Source organism: Procambarus clarkii, chromosome 78 (assembly GCF_040958095.1).
Source record: "Procambarus clarkii isolate CNS0578487 chromosome 78, FALCON_Pclarkii_2.0, whole genome shotgun sequence".
Lineage (NCBI taxonomy): Eukaryota > Metazoa > Arthropoda > Malacostraca > Decapoda > Cambaridae > Procambarus > Procambarus clarkii.
This window is the reverse complement of record NC_091227.1, coordinates 26,585,039-26,605,791: the sequence shown is the minus strand read 5'-3', so window position 1 is coordinate 26,605,791 and position 20,753 is coordinate 26,585,039. Positions and strand designations below refer to the sequence as shown.

At 31.1% G+C, this 20,753-nt stretch overlaps 3 pseudogenes across 1 annotated transcript; all 3 read left to right on the top strand.

The window, feature by feature from the left end:
• Nucleotides 1–3,664: 3,664 nt before the first annotated feature.
• Nucleotides 3,665–10,366, top strand: LOC138357415 (NADH-ubiquinone oxidoreductase chain 5-like; annotated as a pseudogene). The gene has a single exon (XR_011225017.1). The product of XR_011225017.1 is annotated as an NADH-ubiquinone oxidoreductase chain 5-like (transcript).
• Nucleotides 10,367–11,326: 960 nt separating this feature from the next.
• LOC138357417 (cytochrome c oxidase subunit 3-like) lies at nt 11,327–12,115 on the top strand (annotated as a pseudogene).
• Nucleotides 12,116–17,445: 5,330 nt separating this feature from the next.
• LOC138357416 (NADH-ubiquinone oxidoreductase chain 1-like) lies at nt 17,446–18,416 on the top strand (annotated as a pseudogene).
• Nucleotides 18,417–20,753: the final 2,337 nt, after the last annotated feature.

Genomic DNA, 20,753 nt, shown 5'->3' with positions numbered 1-20,753 from the left:
ACGCCATCTGTGGGTCAGCTCCCGAAACCCCCGCCAAACGAACGACGACACCTAGTGAGGACAGCGTGTACTGGCCTCGAGGACCAGTTTCCAGTCTGGTTCAGCGCTCAACACCGCCGCTCCTGACCTCTGGTGAGGTGGTGCTCCGACGACAGCGCCATCTAGGGAGTGGATATGTCGGGCGTTTGTATCTGAGCCTGTGAGTGTGGTGTATTAGTGTCCCGGTTATTGATGACGTGTCTGCTTACAGAGCCGACCTGGGACCACTGTGTTGAAGGTGAAGTCAGTCTACCCGAGGCAGCCAGTCTCCATACAGTGAAGTTTGCTGCAGCTGTCGTGACGTCGTCCCCCCGGAAGAACACTGTGGTGTGTTAAGCCTGCCAGTGGAGTGGCAGTGGAAGGATTTACCCGGGACCGACGGTCGGAGACGATAATCCACTGGGGTATTGAGGACAGGAGGATGATTGGTGATATCACACGAGACTCCTGTCTAGGGCGTACCCCTTATATCGTTCGTGGAGTGGCCGTACCAGCCTTGGTGGCTCAGTACCTGCCAGCAGACCTGCTGGACGTGTGGTTGACGGCCTCCACGACGGTGCCCCCAGTGGACCTGTGTTGTGGCTGACCTGTGGCCAGGGTAGGCTCAGCGTTCTCCGAGGACACGTCTTGAGGCCACGAAGAAAGCACCAAGGAATCGGCACCGAAAGTGGTGTGGCACCAGAGTCTTCAGCAGAAGACTACAGTGAATAATCCCCTTGCAAAGTGTTAATACCCCTCCCCCTGTGTACTCCTTTTATATAATATTTATTTATTGGTGGTGGTCAATATATTATATTAAGTTCTTACCTTTTTTTCCCTACTCCCTTTAAGTTACTTGCGTCACGGATCGCATCCCTTGATAGCCTCTACTGGCTTGGGGCCGGATATATATCTTCCTCTAACTACATCAGAGTAAGAACCCCGTTGCGTCCCGAGAGGGCCGTAACATAATTGGCATCCCCAGCGGGATCCGTCCCCTTGTTAAGTATGTTTGACAGGGGTGGTGAAGTGGCGTAATCCCTGTATATAATTCCCCCTGTGTGACGATTGTGACGTTATACGTCCTGTGCGGTGCTCAGTGACTAAGTGCAATATTGACTAGTGCGGTGCTCAGTGATTTAGTGCAATATTGTAGAGCGAAGTGTTCGCTTGGACTCAGTGCAATATTGGGTAGTGCGGTGCCCGGAGTGATTACATGCAATATTGGCAAGTGCAGTGTTTGGTGCAATATTGGCGTAGAACAGTGCTCGGGGTGTTAAGTGCTAACGTGCAAGCAGTGTGTTCCATCTGTGACAATGGCAGACAAAGCTACCATCGATGATCTGGACGATGTTCAGGCTTTTCTGAACAGAGTGGACTGTCTTGCCAGATTAAAGTATCTGAGCAAACAGGAACTTGTACTAGTGAGCGCCTACCTGGAGATCAAGATCCGTGCCAGTGATTCCCGTGTGGAGATCTTGTCCAAGGTTCACCGGCACCTGAAGGCAGAAGAGAAACAGGAAGGCGAGACTCCTAGTACAAGGGAAGGTGAGGAAATAGCTTCCACAGAAAAGGAAGATAAGGGCAGTGACATTGACAGTGATGCAGGTGAGCTTAATATCAGCCTCCTAACAGTCAAAATGCGTGCCTTGGAAATCAATCGAGAAATTGAATGGAAGAAGTTAGAATTAGAACGAGAGTTAAAAGATAAAGAATTGGCGATGAGGCGTCTAGAATTAGAAGAGAGACGAGAGAGAGAAGAACGAGAAAGAGAAGAAAAAGAAAGACAGAGACAACATGAACTAGAAGTTTTACGACTAGGCGCTGGACAGAGACAAACTGGAGTAAGCGGTTTCGATCCGGTAAGAAATATCAAAATGGTCCCCAAATTCAACGAGAGAGGTTTCGAAGTTCTTCGCAGCCTTCGAGAAAGTCGCTGCCTCTTTGGAGTGGCCAAGGGAGAATTGGGCCATCATGATACAGTCAGTCTTGACTGGGAAGGCCCAAATCGCCTACTCTACGTTATCCCTTGACGACTCCGGCGATTACGATATGGTGAAGAAAGTGGTGCTCATGGCGTACCAATTGGTACCTGAGGCATATAGGCAAAAGTTCCGAAACCTGAAGAAGACCTCAGAGCACACTTTCACCGAATTCGCCACCATCAAGGAGCGACTTTTTCAAGAATGGTGCGCCTCTCGGAAGGTGGAGACCAAGGAAGACCTCGAGCAGCTGATTCTGCTCGAGGACTTCAAGGATTGTTTGTCTGTAGACCTGAAGACGTACTTAGAGGAACAGCAGGTAGAGACCTTGAGTGCAGCAGCCACCATGGCTGAAGAGTACATCCTGACTCATAGGCCGTCTGCTAAGTACGTCTCGAGGAATTACCAGCGCCGGTTTGACAGACCTCACGACGAAGAAGAAGAAAGACCCGTCCCACGAAGTGCTAAGAAGACGCCCCCAAGTAGCCCCCGAAGAACAAGTCCCAGTAGTCCGAAACACCGTAGTCCAAGGAGGAATATGGTGTGCTGGACTTGTGGGCAGAAAGGGCACATAGCTGCTAGGTGCCGAGGTAGAAGAGGTGGCAGCGCACGAAGGGAGGTGATGTTGGTGAGCTGTGTTACATCACCAGTAGGAAACCAGTCTACGACGACGCAGGAAGGACCAAGTTTGTTGGCCCCTCACACTTCAACCGGGTATGTAACGAGTGATCATACTGGTAGATCAATTGTCGTGCTCAGAGATAGTGGAGCAGCCCAGTCCCTGATCGTGAAGAGCTCGTTACCCGAGGGAGTAAGTGTGAACGGGAGACAAGAGGTTGTCCTGGTTGGGTTTCCAAGGACGCAGTACATCGCCCCCTTAGTGCCAGTACATCTCGACACGCCTTATTTCAGCGGCACATGTGTGTTGGCAGTAGTCGATACCCTCCCTGTGGCTGGGATTGACGTGGTACTAGCCAACGACTTGGTGACAGATTGGAGCATCAATCTTCCCAAGGTTGCGGACGAGTCTACCGGAACAGCACGGTCTGAGGTAACAGGCAATGGTAATGTCCAGGTAAAGACAGACACGGATTTGAACATGTCTAATTTGTCCTCTCCCCCGCAGATCGACAGTTATTTAGCAGTGTCTCCTGATTCTCTCGACAAGGAACATAAAGTTAAGAAGGCAGAGGTACCTGAGCACGAAGAGAGGCCTTGTGTGCAGGCACCCACAGATACCAACGAGTCTGGAGCGAAGGCGGATGTGTACTTGCGGTATGGCAAGGTACAGCGTGTATTGAACCAGCCAGAGATTCCCCAGACTTCAGAGGTATGTGAGGTGTGTTCAAAAGGTCTAGTGCCCTCTTCGGTCCAAGCCAGGCTAGTGGATGTTGCCGGCTATGGACATGACTGGCTCGGGAAGCATATCCCTCAATTGACCCCATGTTTCTCAGCAGTATTTTGTTTTGTTCTCCTATGTGCTCTCTGTGTTCTCAGTAAGGATCAGTGGACGACCCGAAGGATGATGGCTCCCGTGAACATCGAGAAGAGGTCCCTGGGATTAGAGATTTGCACTGCAAGTGTTGCAGTTGAAGAAGGGACCTGGGAGGTAATAGATGATACAGGAGGTACGATATGTGATAATGTGAGTGACATGTGAGGGCCATGATTTTTATATATTTAATTTAGGAATACAATTAGGGACAGATTATTTAAGTATAATCTTAGTAATATTAAGGGTTTGAATTGTTGTACTTGTTATTTATAGAAGTCAAATAGTAAAAAAGACAAATAAATTTAGTTGTTTATTTTTATTTTTAAATTTAATTTTATTATTTGCTTTAGTAATAACTTTTTGTTCTATAGATTATTTAATGTTTTATTTAAGGTTTGAAAGTTCTTTAATTCCTACTCTAATTTTAATTTTAGGTTGAGGATACCAGCCTGAGCGAACTCAGGCTGGTATTTATATATTGTTTTATACATTATTTGCTTCTTTACCTTTATTGGTGTCTTTAATTAGGTTGTATATAGTGGGGGGTAGTTTAATAATAGGGTTAACTAAAGTAAGGGAATCTGAATTAGGAATGGTCAGTATTTTATGGTATTTTTTTACTATACTGGCATTTGTAGTAAAACTCCCTATGTATTTATTTCATTTGTGGTTACCTAAAGCTCATGTTGAGGCTCCCGTAGCTGGTTCAATGATTTTGGCAGGTGTTTTATTAAAGTTAGGTGGGTATGGTTTAATTCGTGTATTAAGAATGTTTACTGAAGAAAATAAAATATTTTCTTGAGTGTGAGTAGGTATTAGTGTCTTAGGAGGTGTTTTTGTTAGAATTTTATGTTTACGGCAAGTGGATATGAAATCTTTAATTGCTTATTCTTCAGTAGCTCATATAAGATTAGTCTTAGGTGGTTTAGTGGTGTTTAGATGATGGGGAATAAATGGGGCTGTTATTATTATGGTAGGACATGGATTATGTTCGTCCGGTTTATTTTGTTTATCTAATATTATTTATGAGCGATTAGGGAGTCGTAGTTTATTAATTAACAAGGGGTTATTAAATTTAATGCCTTCTTTGGGTTTATGGTGATTTTTATTAAGTATTAGGAATATAGCGGCTCCTCCTACGTTAAATTTGTTAGGAGAAATTAATTTAATTATTGGAATAGTAAGTTGAAGAAAAGTAAGGATAATTGGGTTAATTGGTTTGTCTTTTTTTAGGGCAGCCTATACTTTATATTTGTATTCGATTAGACAGCATGGGACGTTTTTTAGATCATTGTATGCATGTTGTTCTGGTAAGCTAAGGGAGTATTATGTTTTAAGTCTCCATTGAATTCCTTTAAATTTAATAATTTTAAAGAGGGGCTTAGTTTTACCTTTAATTTAATTTAAATAGTTTAAAAGAAAATATTGATTTGTGGTGTCAAAGTTATAAGAATTTATTTTAAATAGTGGTTTGAAAATTCTCTATGCATTTAGTGAGGTTAGTTTTTTTAATTGTAAGTTCTTTATTGTGTTTAAGTATATCTTTAATGAGATTACAGAATTTGGTTAGGTATGTAATTGAGTGGGAATTATATTCTTTAAATTCTTCTTCTATTGTGGTAACTTTGGTATTTGATTGGTTAAGTTTTATATTTTTAAGATTTATTTTATTTATTTCTTCTATGGTTATATTTTATAGGGGGGAATATATAAGGGGAGATAAACATTATAATCGTTTTATATATTTAGTACTTGCTTTTGTTATTTCAATAAATGCTTTAATTGTTAGGCCTAATTTAATTAGTATTTTATTAGGGTGAGATGGGTTAGGGTTAATTTCTTATGTATTAGTGATTTATTATCAGAATGAAAAATCTGCTAATGCGGGAATGTTAACTGTTTTATCAAATCGGGTAGGAGACGTAGCAATTCTTTTAAGTATTGCTTTGTTTTTTAGAATGGGGGGCTGAAATTTTATGGTTTGAAGATTATATACTAGTGAAGATATAATTTTAATAAAAGTATTAATTGTTGTGGCTGCTATAACAAAAAGAGCACAAATTCCTTTTTCTGCTTGGTTGCCAGCTGCTATAGCAGCTCCAACACCAGTTTCTGCATTAGTACATTCGTCAACTCTGGTGACTGCTGGTGTTTATTTATTAATTCGATTTAGGCCTATTTTTGAAGGGTCTTCGGTTCAATCTTTTTTATTAATTATTTCTTGTACAACTATATTTATAGCAGGTCTAGGGGCGAATTTTGAGTATGATTTAAAGAAGATTATTGCTTTATCTACTCTGAGTCAATTGGGGGTAATATTAAGAGTTTTATCTTTGGGGTTTCCTGATTTAGCTTTTTTTCATTTATTAACTCATGCTTTATTTAAGGCTTTATTATTTTTATGTGCGGGGGTTGTAATTCATAGTTTGGGAGATTATCAGGATATTCGTATAATGGGGGGCTTGATTATTAGAATACCTTTAACTGGTGTTTGTATAAATTTATCAAATTTATCTTTATGTGGTATACCTTTTATGGCTGGATTTTATTCTAAAGATTTAATTTTGGAGATAGCTTTTATAAGTAATATTAATTTTATTAGGTTTATTATATATATCTTAGCTACTGGTTTAACAGTAAGTTATACTTTTCGTTTAATTTTTTATAGGCTTACTAGAATAAGGCATATTAGAAATATGAGGGGGATTAGCGATAACGATTTTATTATAACTAATCCTATGGTAATATTAAGATTAAGTTCTATTTTAAGAGGAGCAAGATTATCTTGAGTAATATTTCCTGAATATTATATAATTTGTTTAAGGAGGTTTATAAAAAGTTTGGTATTATTATTATTATTAATTGGTTCTTTTACTGGATATATATTAAATATTATAAGTTTAAATGAAACTTTAAGTAGTTTAGGTTTATATTTTATTAGAAGGTTTTCAGGATCTATGTGATTTATACCTTTTTTATCTAGGGTAAAATTAAATTATTATATTTTAAAATTGGGAAAAAGGTATGATAAAATTGGAGATAAAGGATGATCTGAATATTTTGGGGGACAAGGAGGATTTAGTGTAATTATAAAAGGTTCTTATTATTTAGAAGTTACTCAGGGTAATATAATTAAAATTTATATAAAGAGGTTTTTTTTATGAGTGACTATTGTTATTATTATGTTGGTTTTAATTTAATTTATATAATTTAAAATTAGAATGTTGTGTTGAAGCCACAGCAGTGGTATATACCTATAAATAATATGATGCCTGATAAAAGGATAGTTTTGATGTGACTAATTATGTAAAATTTACTCATATTATTGAAAGATAAGCTAAGATAAGCTAATGGGTTCATACCCCGTGAATGAGATCAATTTCTCTCTTTCCGGTGGTTTCTCCTTTTAGAATACTCTTTTTTTTTACTTTAGTTTTAGGGTTAGTATTATGTATTTCTTCGGATACTTGATTTGGGGCTTGAGTGGGGTTAGAGTTAAATTTATTATCTTTTATTCCTTTAATTTCTTTTAGAAGTAACCGTTATAGTTCAGAGAGTATTTTAAAATATTTTTTAGTGCAAGTTTTGGCTTCAATTATAATTATTTTTTCAGCTTTATTTATTTTGATGATGGTAAATTTAAAGATAGTATTTTCTTTGTCATTATTATTAAAATTAGGCGCAGCTCCTTTTCATTTTTGATTTCCTCAGGTTATAGAAGGATTAAGTTGAATTCAAGCAATTATTTTAATAACTTTACAAAAAATGGGGCCTATAATTTTATTATCTTATTTGGTTTATGATAAGTGAAGTTTAATTATAATTTTTACTTCTGCTGTAGTATCTGCTATTGTTGGGGCTATGAGGGGCTTAAATCAATTATATTTACGAAAGATTATAGCATTTTCTTCTATTAATCATATATCTTGAATATTTTTTGCTATAATTTTAAGGGAGTATTGTTGATTATTATACTTTAGGGTGTATTGTTTACTTTCAATTTTGGTTATTATAAATTTTTATTTTCAGCAGGCTTATCATTTTTCTCATTTAGTTAATAGTAGATTTCCTTTAATACCTAAGGTTGTGTCTATAATGAGTTTATTTTCTTTATGAGGTTTACCTCCTTTTTTAGGGTTTATTCCTAAGTGATTTATTATTCAGGAAATAATTTTTAGTAATTATTTATATCCTTTATTAGTACTTTTAATATGTAGGTTGGTAACTCTTTATTTTTATATTCGTATAAGGATTTCTTTTTTGACTTTAGTATTTCCTTTTAGGGGTTGAGTTACAAAGGATTATGAAGGAAATAAAATTATGAATATGGTAATAATTACAAATTTTATTGGGATATTAGTTCCTTCAATTTATATAATATATTAAGACTTTAAGTTAATTAAACTAACATCCTTCAAAGTTGTAAAAAAAAGAATTTCTTTTAGGTCTTAAAAGTTTTAGTGTTAGCACATTTTCAAATTTGCAATTTGACGTTTTTAATTATTACTATAAAACCTAATAAAAAAGAAAAATCTTGTATCTAAATTTACAGTTTAGCGCCTAAAGCTCGGCCATTTTATTTACGCAACGATGATTTTTTTCTACAAATCATAAGGATATTGGAACATTATATTTTGTTTTTGGTACTTGAGCTGGTATAGTAGGAACTTCATTAAGAATGATTATTCGGGTGGAGTTAGGTCAACCAGGAAGATTAATTGGGGATGATCAGATCTATAATGTGGTAGTTACAGCTCATGCTTTTGTAATAATTTTTTTTATAGTAATACCTATTATAATTGGTGGGTTTGGAAATTGATTAATTCCTTTAATATTAGGTGCTCCAGATATGGCTTTTCCTCGAATAAATAATATAAGGTTTTGATTGCTTCCTTTTTCTTTGACTTTATTATTAACTAGGGGTATAGTTGCGAGAGGAGTTGGAACAGGATGGACTGTTTATCCTCCTTTAGCTTCTGCTATTGCTCATGCGGGGGCATCTGTAGATTTAGGTATTTTTTCTCTACATTTAGCAGGTGTATCTTCTATTTTAGGTTCAGTAAATTTTATAACAACTGCTATTAATATACGAACAGTAGGGATAACCATGGATCGAATACCGTTATTTGTTTGATCAGTGTTTATTACTACTGTTTTATTATTATTATCTTTACCTGTGTTGGCAGGAGCTATTACTATATTATTAACAGATCGTAATCTAAATACTTCTTTTTTTGATCCAGCAGGAGGAGGGGATCCTATTTTATATCAGCATTTATTTTGATTTTTTGGACACCCTGAAGTTTATATTTTAATTTTACCTGCTTTTGGTATAGTATCTCATATTGTAGTTCAAGAATCAGGTAAGAAAGAGGCTTTTGGGACATTAGGTATAATTTATGCTATAATTGCTATTGGTATTTTAGGTTTTGTAGTATGAGCTCATCATATATTTACGGTAGGGATGGATGTAGATACTCGGGCTTATTTTACTTCTGCTACGATAATTATTGCGGTTCCTACTGGTATTAAAATTTTTAGTTGATTAGGAACTCTTCAGGGAACGCAAGTAAATTACAGTCCTTCTTTATTATGGGTATTAGGCTTTATTTTTTTATTTACTGTAGGGGGGTTAACTGGGGTTGTGTTAGCTAATATCTCTATTGATATTATTCTTCATGACACTTATTATGTAGTGGCTCATTTTCATTATGTTTTATCCATAGGGGCTGTGTTTGGAATTTTTGCAGGTATTGTTCATTGATTCCCTTTGTTTACCGGTTTATCTTTAAATCAAAAATGATTAAAAATTCATTTTTTTACTATATTTGTGGGGGTAAATGTAACATTTTTTCCTCAACATTTTTTAGGTTTAAATGGGATACCTCGACGTTATTCAGATTATCCCGATGCTTATAGGGCATGAAATGTTTTATCTTCAATTGGTTCTATTATTTCTTTGGTAGCTGTGTTAGGGATTTGTAATTATTGTTTGAGAGGCTTTTATTATAAGTCGAAAAAGATTTAGATCTCTTTTTATACCTACTTCTATAGAATGACAGCATTCTTATCCTCCTGCTGATCATACTTATTCTGAGATTCCATTAATTTCTAATTAATTCTAAAATGGCAGATAGATGTATAGGATTTAAGCTCCTACAAGGAAGGTTTCTTCTTTTAGAAATGGCAAGATGAGGAAATTTAGGCTTTCAAGATAGTGCTTCACCATTAATAGAGCAATTAATTTTTTTTCATGATCATACTATAGTTGTGTTAATTTTAATTGTTACATTTGTGGGGTATATTATATTTTATTTATTTTTTAATTTTTTGGTTAATCGTTATTTATTGGAAAGACAGGAAGTTGAGATTATTTGAACTATTCTACCTGCTATTATTTTAATTTTTATTGCATTTCCTTCTTTACGACTTTTGTATTTATTAGATGAAATTAATAATCCTAGGATTACTTTGAAAACAATTGGTCATCAGTGATATTGAAGGTATGAATATTCTGATTTTTTAGATTTAGAATTTGATTCTTATATAGTAGGAACGGTAGATCTTTCTGAGTCTGGGTTCCGTTTATTAGATGTAGATAATCGTGTAGTGTTACCTATAAACTCTCAAATTCGTATACTTGTTAGGGCTGCTGATGTTATTCATTCTTGAACTGTTCCAGCTTTAGGTATAAAAGCTGATGCAATTCCTGGTCGGTTAAATCAAATTAGGTTTTTTATTAATCGGCCTGGTTTATTTTTTGGTCAGTGTTCAGAAATTTGTGGGGCGAATCATAGTTTTATACCTATTGTAGTAGAAAGAGTTAGTGTAAATAGTTTTTTGGATTGAGTTTCTTCATGTTTAAAATCTTCATTTGATAACTTAAAGATAAGTGTAAGCCTTTTAAGCTTGAAATAGTAATTTACTTCAGATGAAATAAAAATTAGTTAATATAGATATAATATAAGTTTGTCAGACTTAAGTAATTGAATAAATATTTTTATATGCCTCAAATATCCCCTCTTTTTTGAATAAATTTATATATTATGTTTTTGTTGAGTTTAATTTTAGTATTAGCTTGTACAGTATTTTTTAGTAATTTATTGTAAATTAGATCGGGTAGGAAAAATGGATCAGGAGATTGAGAAAATTTGAAAATGATAACAAGATTATTTAGAATTTTTGATCCTTCTTCAAGAGTTTTTTCTCTTCCTTTAAATTGAATTTCTACTTTTTTAGGTTTGTTATTTTTACCTTTTATATATTGAGTTTCTCCTTCACGTTGAGTTATAATATGATTAAAGTTTACTAATATGTTATATGGTGAATTTAAAGTAATTTTAGGAGTAAAAAATATTGGTTTAAATGTGCTATTTGTATCTTTACTTACTTTAATTGTGTTTAATAATTCTTTGGGCCTATTACCTTATGTATTTACAAGTTCAAGACACTTAGCAATAACATTATCACTTGCTTTTCCTTTATGATTATCTTTTATAGTTTTTGGTTGAATTAATCACACTCAAGAAATATTTGCTCATTTAGTGCCTCAAGGTACTCCAGGAGTATTGATGCCTTTTATAGTTTTAATTGAAAGTATTAGGAATATTATTCGACCTGGAACATTAGCAGTGCGATTAGCTGCTAATATAATTGCTGGTCATTTACTATTAAGGCTTTTAGGGGGAATAGGTTCTTCTATACCTTTAAGAATTCTTTGGGTTCTTATTATTTTGCAAATTCTTTTATTAATATTAGAGTCTGCTGTTGCAGTTATTCAATCATATGTATTTGCTATTTTAAGTACTTTATATGCTAGAGAAGTAAATTAATGTCAAGACATACACATCATACTTACCATTTAGTGGATATAAGACCTTGACCTTTAACTGGTTCAATTAGAGCTATAATATTAACTACTGGGTTAATTAAGTGATTTCATCAATTTAGGGCAGATTTATTGTATTTAAGATTTGTAGGTGTAATTTTAACTATAATTCAATGGTGGCGTGATGTAGTTCGTGAAGGTACTTATCAAGGACTACATACTGGGGCTGTGATAAGAGGATTACGTTGAGGTATAATTTTATTTATTTTATCAGAAGTTTTATTTTTTTTCTCTTTTTTTTTGGCATTTTTTCACAGGAGCTTAGCTCCTGTTGTAGAGGTTGGCAGATTTTGGCCTCCTAGAGGTATTCAACCGTTTAATCCTTTCGGTGTGCCTTTATTAAATACTACAATTTTATCGTCTTCTGGGGCTACGGTAACTTGATCTCATCATGCAATTTTAAATTCTAATCATAAAGAGGCTTTACAAAGGTTGATATTAACTGTTATATTAGGGTTGTATTTTACAGGGTTACAGGCTTTTGAATATGTGGAAGCATCTTTTTCAATTGCCGATTCTATTTATGGTTCAACTTTTTTTGTGGCTACTGGGTTTCATGGGCTTCATGTTATTATTGGTTCTTCGTTTCTTTCAGTATGTTTATATCGTTTATATAAGTGTCATTTTTCTTCTTATCATCATTTTGGATTTGAGGCCGCTGCTTGATATTGACATTTTGTAGATGTAGTGTGGTTATTCTTATATGTATTTATTTACTGATGAGGGGGTTAATTTTTTAGTATAAATGTATATTTGGCTTCCAACCAAAAGGTCTAGAGTCTAGAAAAATTAATTTATATTTTAATAACAAGTGTTTTATTTACTTTAGTAGTAAGGATATTAGTAATATTAGTAGCTTCATTATTATCTAAGAAGGTTGTAGTCGATCGTGAAAAAAGTAGACCTTTTGAGTGTGGGTTCGATCCAAAAGGAAGGGCCCGATTACCTTTCTCTCTTCGGTTTTTTTTAGTAGCTGTAATTTTTTTAATTTTTGATGTTGAGATTACTCTTTTAATACCTTTGGCTTATATTATCAGGTTAACAAATATTTTTACTTGATTATTGGCGGGGTTGATATTTTTATTAATTTTACTTGTTGGTTTGTATTATGAGTGATTGAAAGGTGCTCTGGAGTGGAATGAGTAGAGTTGTAGTCAATTATGATTTATGATTTGCAATCATAAGGTATCGGTAGATCAACTTTATAAATTAGAAAGCGAAGATTCGCGTTTAGTTTCGACCTAAATTTTGGTAATAAGCCTCTAATTTGTTTTTAAGGTGTGTAACATATTACATTTTCGCTGTAAAGTTGAAGAAGTTTCTTCTAAAAATGTTCCCCCCTTTCTGAAAGGGGAACATTTTTAGTTATAGAATTTTATTTCTTAAGTTGATAAGTGTGTATTAAATTATTTAAAATTAATATAAAATAATAAGATTTTTATTTTAGGAGGGGCAGAATATTTTTCTAAAGCACATATATATATTACCTTATCTAAATAACAAAAATTAAATTTAGTATAAATTAGAACGCAATCTTATATTAAATTTCTCTCTATATTAGTTTAAGGCTACCTACAGGAAAAAATGTAGTAAAAGTACTCTTCGTCAGAAAAGAGTACTTTTACGTAACATTTTTTTCTTGAACTAAGTTTTTATTATTTAGACTTCCGTTAATCCTCTCATTATGCTTTGGTATATCTCAATCGAAGCTGATTTTTATAATATTTACATTCTGATAAATAATAATAGAAGATAGAAGACCTTAGACGCTAGAATCTTAAGGAAATGAAAGAGGTAGCCCGATGTAGTTATTTCTAAATATATAATATTATATAAATTGAGAAAAATCAACATAATTTACTATAAATCAAGAATATGATAGTAATGTTTTAATAAATTATTTTACTGGGGGGGCAGAATAAGACTAATCTTTTTAAAATTGTATTATCCATGAAAATTCTTAAAATTAATTAGATGTATAAAATTATTTGTAATTAAAGTGAAAAAATAAAATTTATGTTGGAGGGGGCAGAACAAGATTGAATTAGTATATATATACAAATAACTTTAATAATAAAAATAAATTTTTTATAATAAAGCATTATTTTATATATACTAGAATTAATTATACTTTTTTAAATTTTATTATATAAAAAATATTGAGGAAGATTATCTTCCTCAATATTTTTTATAATATTTTAATGTATTTTATATTAAAATTTATTTTTATTAAAATAAATTAATTTAATTAAATTGTATTTCAAGTGTAATTTATTATATAAAGATAATATATATATTAATAACATAGCATAATTTTAATATAAATTAAATGTATATATATGTATTATAAAGGTTTAAAGTTATTATTTGGTGTAATTAAAGATATGAAGAGATTAATAAATTTATTAATGTTATTAATTCTTAAAATTGAATTAATATATTAAATTATTTAAAATTAATATAAAATAATAAGATTTTTATTTTAGGAAGGGGCAGAATATTTTTCTAAAGCACATATATATATTACCTTATCTAAATAACAAAAATTAAATTTAGTATAAATAGAACGCAATCTTATATTAAATTTCTCTCTATATTAGTTTAAGGCTACCTACAGGAAAAAATGTAGTAAAAGTACTCTTCGTCAGAAAAGAGTACTTTTACGTAACATTTTTTTCTTGAACTAAGTTTTTATTATTTAGACTTCCGTTAATCCTCTCATTATGCTTTGGTATATCTCAATCGAAGCTGATTTTTATAATATTTACATTCTGATAAATAATAATAGAAGATAGAAGACCTTAGACGCTAGAATCTTAAGGAAATGAAAGAGGTAGCCCGATGTAGTTATTTCTAAATATATAATATTATATAAATTGAGAAAAATCAACATAATTTACTATAAATCAAGAATATGATAGTAATGTTTTAATAAATTATTTTACTGGGGGGGCAGAATAAGACTAATCTTTTTAAAATTGTATTATCCATGAAAATTCTTAAAATTAATTAGATGTATAAAATTATTTGTAATTAAAGTGAAAAAATAAAATTTATGTTGGAGGGGGCAGAACAAGATTGAATTAGTATATATATATAAATAACTTAATAATAAAAATAATTTTTTATAATAAAGCATTATTTTATATATATAGAATTAATTATACTTTTTTAAATTTTATTATATAAAAAATATTGAGGAAGATTATCTTCCTCAATATTTTTTATAATATTTTAATGTATTTTATATTAAAATTTATTTTTATTAAAATAAATTAATTTAATTAAATTGTATTTTCAGTGTAATTTATTATATAAGATAATATATATATATTAATAACATAGCATAATTTTAATATAAATTAAATGTATATATATGTATTATAAAGGTTTAAAGTTATTATTTGGTGTAATTAAAGATATGAAGAGATTAATAAATTTATTAATGTTATTAATTCTTAAAATTGAATTAGATGTATGAAATTATTTGTAATTAAAGTGAAAAAATAAAATTTATGTTGAGGGGCATGAACAAGATTGAATTAATATACATGTATAATTATATTATACATAATGGAGTTTAACCAATTCTTAGAAGATCAAAACTTCTCGTGCTGTAACACTTACGTATAATGAAATTTGAACGGAATTAAACCGCTCAAGAAATAAGTTAGAAGCTTTTTCTTAACCAATAAATTTCCTTAATAGGAAATAATTTCAATTTTTCCATTAACAGTGGAATACCTCTTTTTGGTTTCTATTAATATTTTCTTAAATTTTAAGTTGTGAGTTTATTATTAGTTGAATTATATTTTGGTGAATTATGTTTAATAAAGTTTGATTTTTGCTTTGAGCTTTGTTTTATAATTATTTAGTATATGTAAATTTTGGTGAAATATATTTGCTTAAAGTATAGTGTATATAGGTATGCAATATTTAATATTATCAATAGGAGAAATCTTGAGTTAGTAAATTATAATAAGTTTGACAAAATCTTGTGCCAGCAGTCGCGGTTATACTTGAAAATTAAATAAAGTATATTAGTAGAAGTTAATAAATTAATTAAAATAAGAGTTTATGTTTATAAAAAGTGAAATTGGGTTATAAAATATAAAGACTTATTTGAAAATTAAGGTAGTGAAACTTAAAAAACTAAGGTATGAATTAGGATTAGATACCCTAGTACACTTAGACTTAATTTATAAATACTAGAATATTAGGAGTTATGTTCTTTAAATTTAAGAAATTTGGCGGTGTTTTAGTCTAGTTAGAGGAACCTGTTTTATAAACGATACAACACGCATTATTTTACTTATTTTAGTTAATCAGCTTGTATACCGTCATTATAAGATAATTTAGGAGAAAATATTATTGAAATCATATTATTGAGTATATTAGATCAAGGTGCAGCTTATAAATAAGTAAATATGGGTTACAATAAAATTTATTTAATATGAATTAAGTATTTAAATATATTTATGAAGGAGGATTTAATTGTAAGAAAAGGAGTAGTGAGATTTTTTGATATAAGCTCTAAATTATGTACATATCGCCCGTCGCTTTCATTTAATGTGAAATAAGTCGTAACATAGTAGGGGTACTGGAAAGTGTCTCTAGAATTACAAAGTAAAGCTAAAAATTAGCATCTCATTTACACCGAGAAGGTTTGTCGTGTAATTCGATATATTTTGATTATGAATAGTTGTTTAGTGTAGTTAATATGAAAAAGATTTTTTAAATATAGTAAATTTAATTGAATAATATTAAAGACTTAGTATAAAATACTGTAAAGGAAATTTGAAATAATTTAAGATTTAATAATAAAAAAGTAATATTAAAGTTATGTATCTTGTGTATAATAGATGTTTAAATTAATATAATTCGGTTATGTATCTCGAAAAGGAAATAGCTAAATTAAAAGGTAAGTTTTTGTAGCAGAAAAATTTATAATTTTATTTTAGAAGTGAAATATTAATCGGGTTTCTTAATATCTAGTTTTTTAAGAAGTGAATTTAAATTAGCATTTTTATATATTTATAAAAATAGTTAAAATAAGGGGGATTAGCTCTTTATTATTTAATATTATAAAAAAATATTTTTAAAGGATTTAACTAGGCTTAAAATTAGCTAGGTTTATAGGGTGTTATAAGTAAAATTTAGGTTAATAATATTTATATGTTTTTTAATTGTTTATTAAAAATTATTTAGAAATAGTGTTGAAATAGGTATAATGAGTATATTAGTATATAATTGTGTTTGAATTTAATTTAAATTATTAAATTATTTTTATGTATTTAAATATTTCTTTAAGGAATTCGGCAAAAATTATTTCTGCCTGTTTAACAAAAACATGTCTTTATGGAGGTTTATAAAGTCTAACCTGCCCATTGGGAACTAAAAGGCCGCGGTATTATGACCGTGCAAAGGTAGCATAATCATTAGTTTTTTAATTGAAGGCTAGAATGAATTGTTGGACAAGAAATAATCTGTCTTAAATTAATATATTGAATTTAACTTTTAAGTGAAAAGGCTTAAATAATCTGGAGGGACGATAAGACCCTATAAAACTTTATATTTATAATATAGTAGTTAGTTTTATTTAAGGGTATTATTTTAGAGTATTTGGTTGGGGTGACAAGGATAAAATATTAAATAACTGTCTTTTTTTTTTACAGTGATGTTTGGTTTAATGATCCTAAAAGGGATTAAAGATTAAGTTACTTTAGGGATAACAGCGTAATTTTCTTTAAGAGTTCTTATCGACAAGAAAGTTTGCGACCTCGATGTTGAATTAAAAGTTCTTTATAGAGTAGAGATAATATAATTTATATAATAGAAATTTATATATTTATATTTATATAATAGAAGGTCTGTTCGACCTTTAAAATTTTACATGATTTGAGTTCAGACCGGTGTAAGCCAGGTTGGTTTATATCTTTCAGGATTAATTATAGTTATTTTAGTACGAAAGGATTAAATAACTAAAAAATTTTTGAGTTATTTTGGCAGAATATGCGTTAGATTTAGAATCTAATAATATAGGGAGTCTATAAATAATAAAAATGCTTGGTCACGGGGGGGTAATATTGGTTATAGTTGTTAATTATTTAATTTTAATTATTTGTGTGTTATTAGGAGTAGCTTTTGTTACTTTGTTGGAACGAAAAATTTTAGGTTATATTCAAATTCGTAAGGGGCCTAATAAATTAGGAATTATAGGTATTCTGCAGCCTTTTTCTGATGCTGTGAAGCTTTTTTGTAAGGAGAATATAAATTTGAGAATATCTAATTTTTTACCTTATTATATAGCTCCTGTATTAAGTTTATTTATTTCTTTAATTTTATGAAGGGTATTACCATATGGTAGGGGTTTATTTAATATAAGTTTAGGGGTATTATTTTTTATATGTTGTTTAAGTGCGGGTGTGTATCCTATAATAATAGCTGGTTGGGCTTCAAATTGTAAATATTCTTTGTTGGGAAGTTTACGCTCTGTTGCTCAAACTATTTCATATGAGGTAAGTTTGGCTTTAATTTTATTGTCTTTTATTTTTTTAATTGAGAGTTTTAATTTTAAGGATTTTATTGTATACCAGGAGGAAGTTTGGTTTTTATGGTTAACTATTCCATTAAGAATAGTGTGATTTGCTTCTAGTTTAGCTGAGACTAATCGAACTCCTTTTGATTTCTCTGAGGGGGAATCTGAGTTGGTTTCAGGGTTTAATACTGAGTATAGAAGGGGCGGGTTTGCTTTAATTTTTATAGCGGAATATTCAAGTATTTTATTTATAAGGATAATTTTTAGATTGTTTTTTTTAGGCCCTGATTCTTTGAGAATTGTTTTTTATATTAAAGTGGTAATAATCAGGTTTGTTTTTATTTGGGTTCGAGGTACTTTACCTCGATTTCGTTATGATAAACTTATGTATTTAGCTTGAAAAAGCTTTTTACCTGTTTCTTTAAATTTTTTAATTTGGTGTATAGGTATAAAGATATTATTTTATACTTGATTTTTAGTATTGTAGTGGTAGATCGAAGGATAGTTTAAGGTAAGTAAAAATATTAATTTTGGATATTAAAGATATTCTTTTCTTTCGATATAAAAGTTGGAGATACTCCTATTAATGCTTTCAAAACATTTGTTTTTTATAAACTAAACTTTAAATTTAATCATTTATCTCATATTATTGTAAAAATTGGGTTAATAATATAGTATAAAAAATAGTGTAGATAAAATTTGTCCTGTTAGAATATAAGGAGTTTCTACTGGGCGTGCTCCAATTCATGTTAGTAGGACTACTACTGAGACTAAATATCAGAAAGTAATTTGGTTAATAGGGTAGAATGTTCTTCTTCGGAAAGTAGAATTGTGAGTAAATGGTAGAATTATTAAAATAGCAATTGAAGCTACTAAAGCAATAACTCCTCCAAGTTTATTTGGAATTGATCGTAGGATGGCATAGGCAGAAAGAAAATATCATTCAGGTTGAATATGAACGGGAGTTACTAAGGGGTTTGCTGGAATAAAGTTATCTGGATCTCTAAGGAGGTAGGGATTAAGAAGGGTTAATATAATTAAGGCTCAGAAAAGTACAATAAATCCTAAGATGTCTTTAAAGTTGAAATAAGGGTGAAAGGGGACTTTATCTACAAATGAAGAAACTCCAAGTGGGTTATTTCCTCCTGTTTCGTGTAGGAATAAAATATGAATTACTGTTAAAGCTGCAATAATAAATGGAAATAAAAAATGAAATGAGAAAAAACGAGTTAAAGTGGCGTTGTCTACGGCGAAGCCACCTCAAATCCATTGAACTAAATCTGTACCTAGGAAGGGAATAGCAGAGAAGAGGTTAGTAATAACTGTTGCTCCTCAGAAAGACATTTGCCCTCAGGGTAAGACGTAGCCTAAAAAGGCTGAGGCTATGGTTAAGAAAAAAATTAATACACCAACTATTCAGGTATGAAAATAAGTATAAGAACTATAGTATATTCCTCGTCCAATGTGGGAGTATAAACAAATAAAAAAAAAAGAGGCCCTATTGGCATGAATGGTACGTAATAGTCACCCATAGTTTACGTCTCGACAAATGTGGATAGTTCTTGAAAAAGCTATTTCAATATTAGGGGTATAATGTATAGATAGAAATAAGCCTGTTATAATTTGAATAACTAAACATAATCCTAATAGTGAGCCAAAATTTCATATAATTGAAATATTTCTAGGAATTGGTATATCAATTAATGATCTATTAATAATTTTAAATAAAGGATGAGTTTTTCGTAAGGGTTTAAACATTAGTTATTTACTCGTAAGGGCCTAGAGTGGACGTTGATAATTTTTACTACGGCAAATAAAGTAAGAAGTAAATATGTAATGATAAATAGAGTAAATATTATTGATGAGGAGTTATAGATAGTTCTTGTTATTAAAGGGGCATTTCTAAATTTATAGGGGAATATAATAGAAGAACTTCTAATTCTATATTTAGAGCTGGTTAATAAAGGGTCGATAAGGAAAGAAATAAGACAAATTATGGAAATAATAAATGTTAAGGTAAATAAGGTGTTAAATGAGATTCCAAATATTTCGTTTGAGGCTAATGAGGCTACATAAATGAATAAAACTAATATTCCTCCTAGGAAAATTAAGAATAGAATATAGGAAAATCAGAATGAATTATTAGAAAATCCAGAGGTAATACAAATAATTAGGGTTTGAATAAATAATGTCAACCCTATGGATAGGGGGTGCACTAACCGGGTGAATAGAATGGAGATGAAGACGGTAGTTGAAATAAAAATTAAAATAATTTTAAAATTATATTTTAAAGTCTTAAGAATAGTAATTCAATTTTGATTTACAAGACCAAGGTTTTTTTTAAACTATTAAAACTAATGAATACTTTAAATTTAGTTTATATTTGTTCTTTAGCTATATTGTTTTGTGGGGGATGATCTTTTGTTTCTAACCGAAAACATTTATTAAATACTTTGCTTAGATTAGAATTTGTAATATTAAGGGTATTTTGGATTATAGTTTTATATATTATAAGAGTAGGTATTGAGATATATTTTGTATTATTTTTTTTAACTTTAGGAGTTTGTGAAGGGCCGACAGGTTGACACCCCCCGCGTGACTGAGCCTCAACACAGCGTTATACGGAACGTTGGTCGACCTGACGGGGGCAGAGCGAATGCCATCTTCGGTGAGCAAGCAGCCCTGTTGGAACTAGGTGTGGACCTAGTAGAGGAGTGTATAATAAGTACTGACTTGCCCATTGTCGCTATCACTCTGAATTATCAGACCCCTGTATTCCAGGTTCCTGTCTCCCTGAAGGACCACCGGATCGGTACTAGAAATACCGTCTGT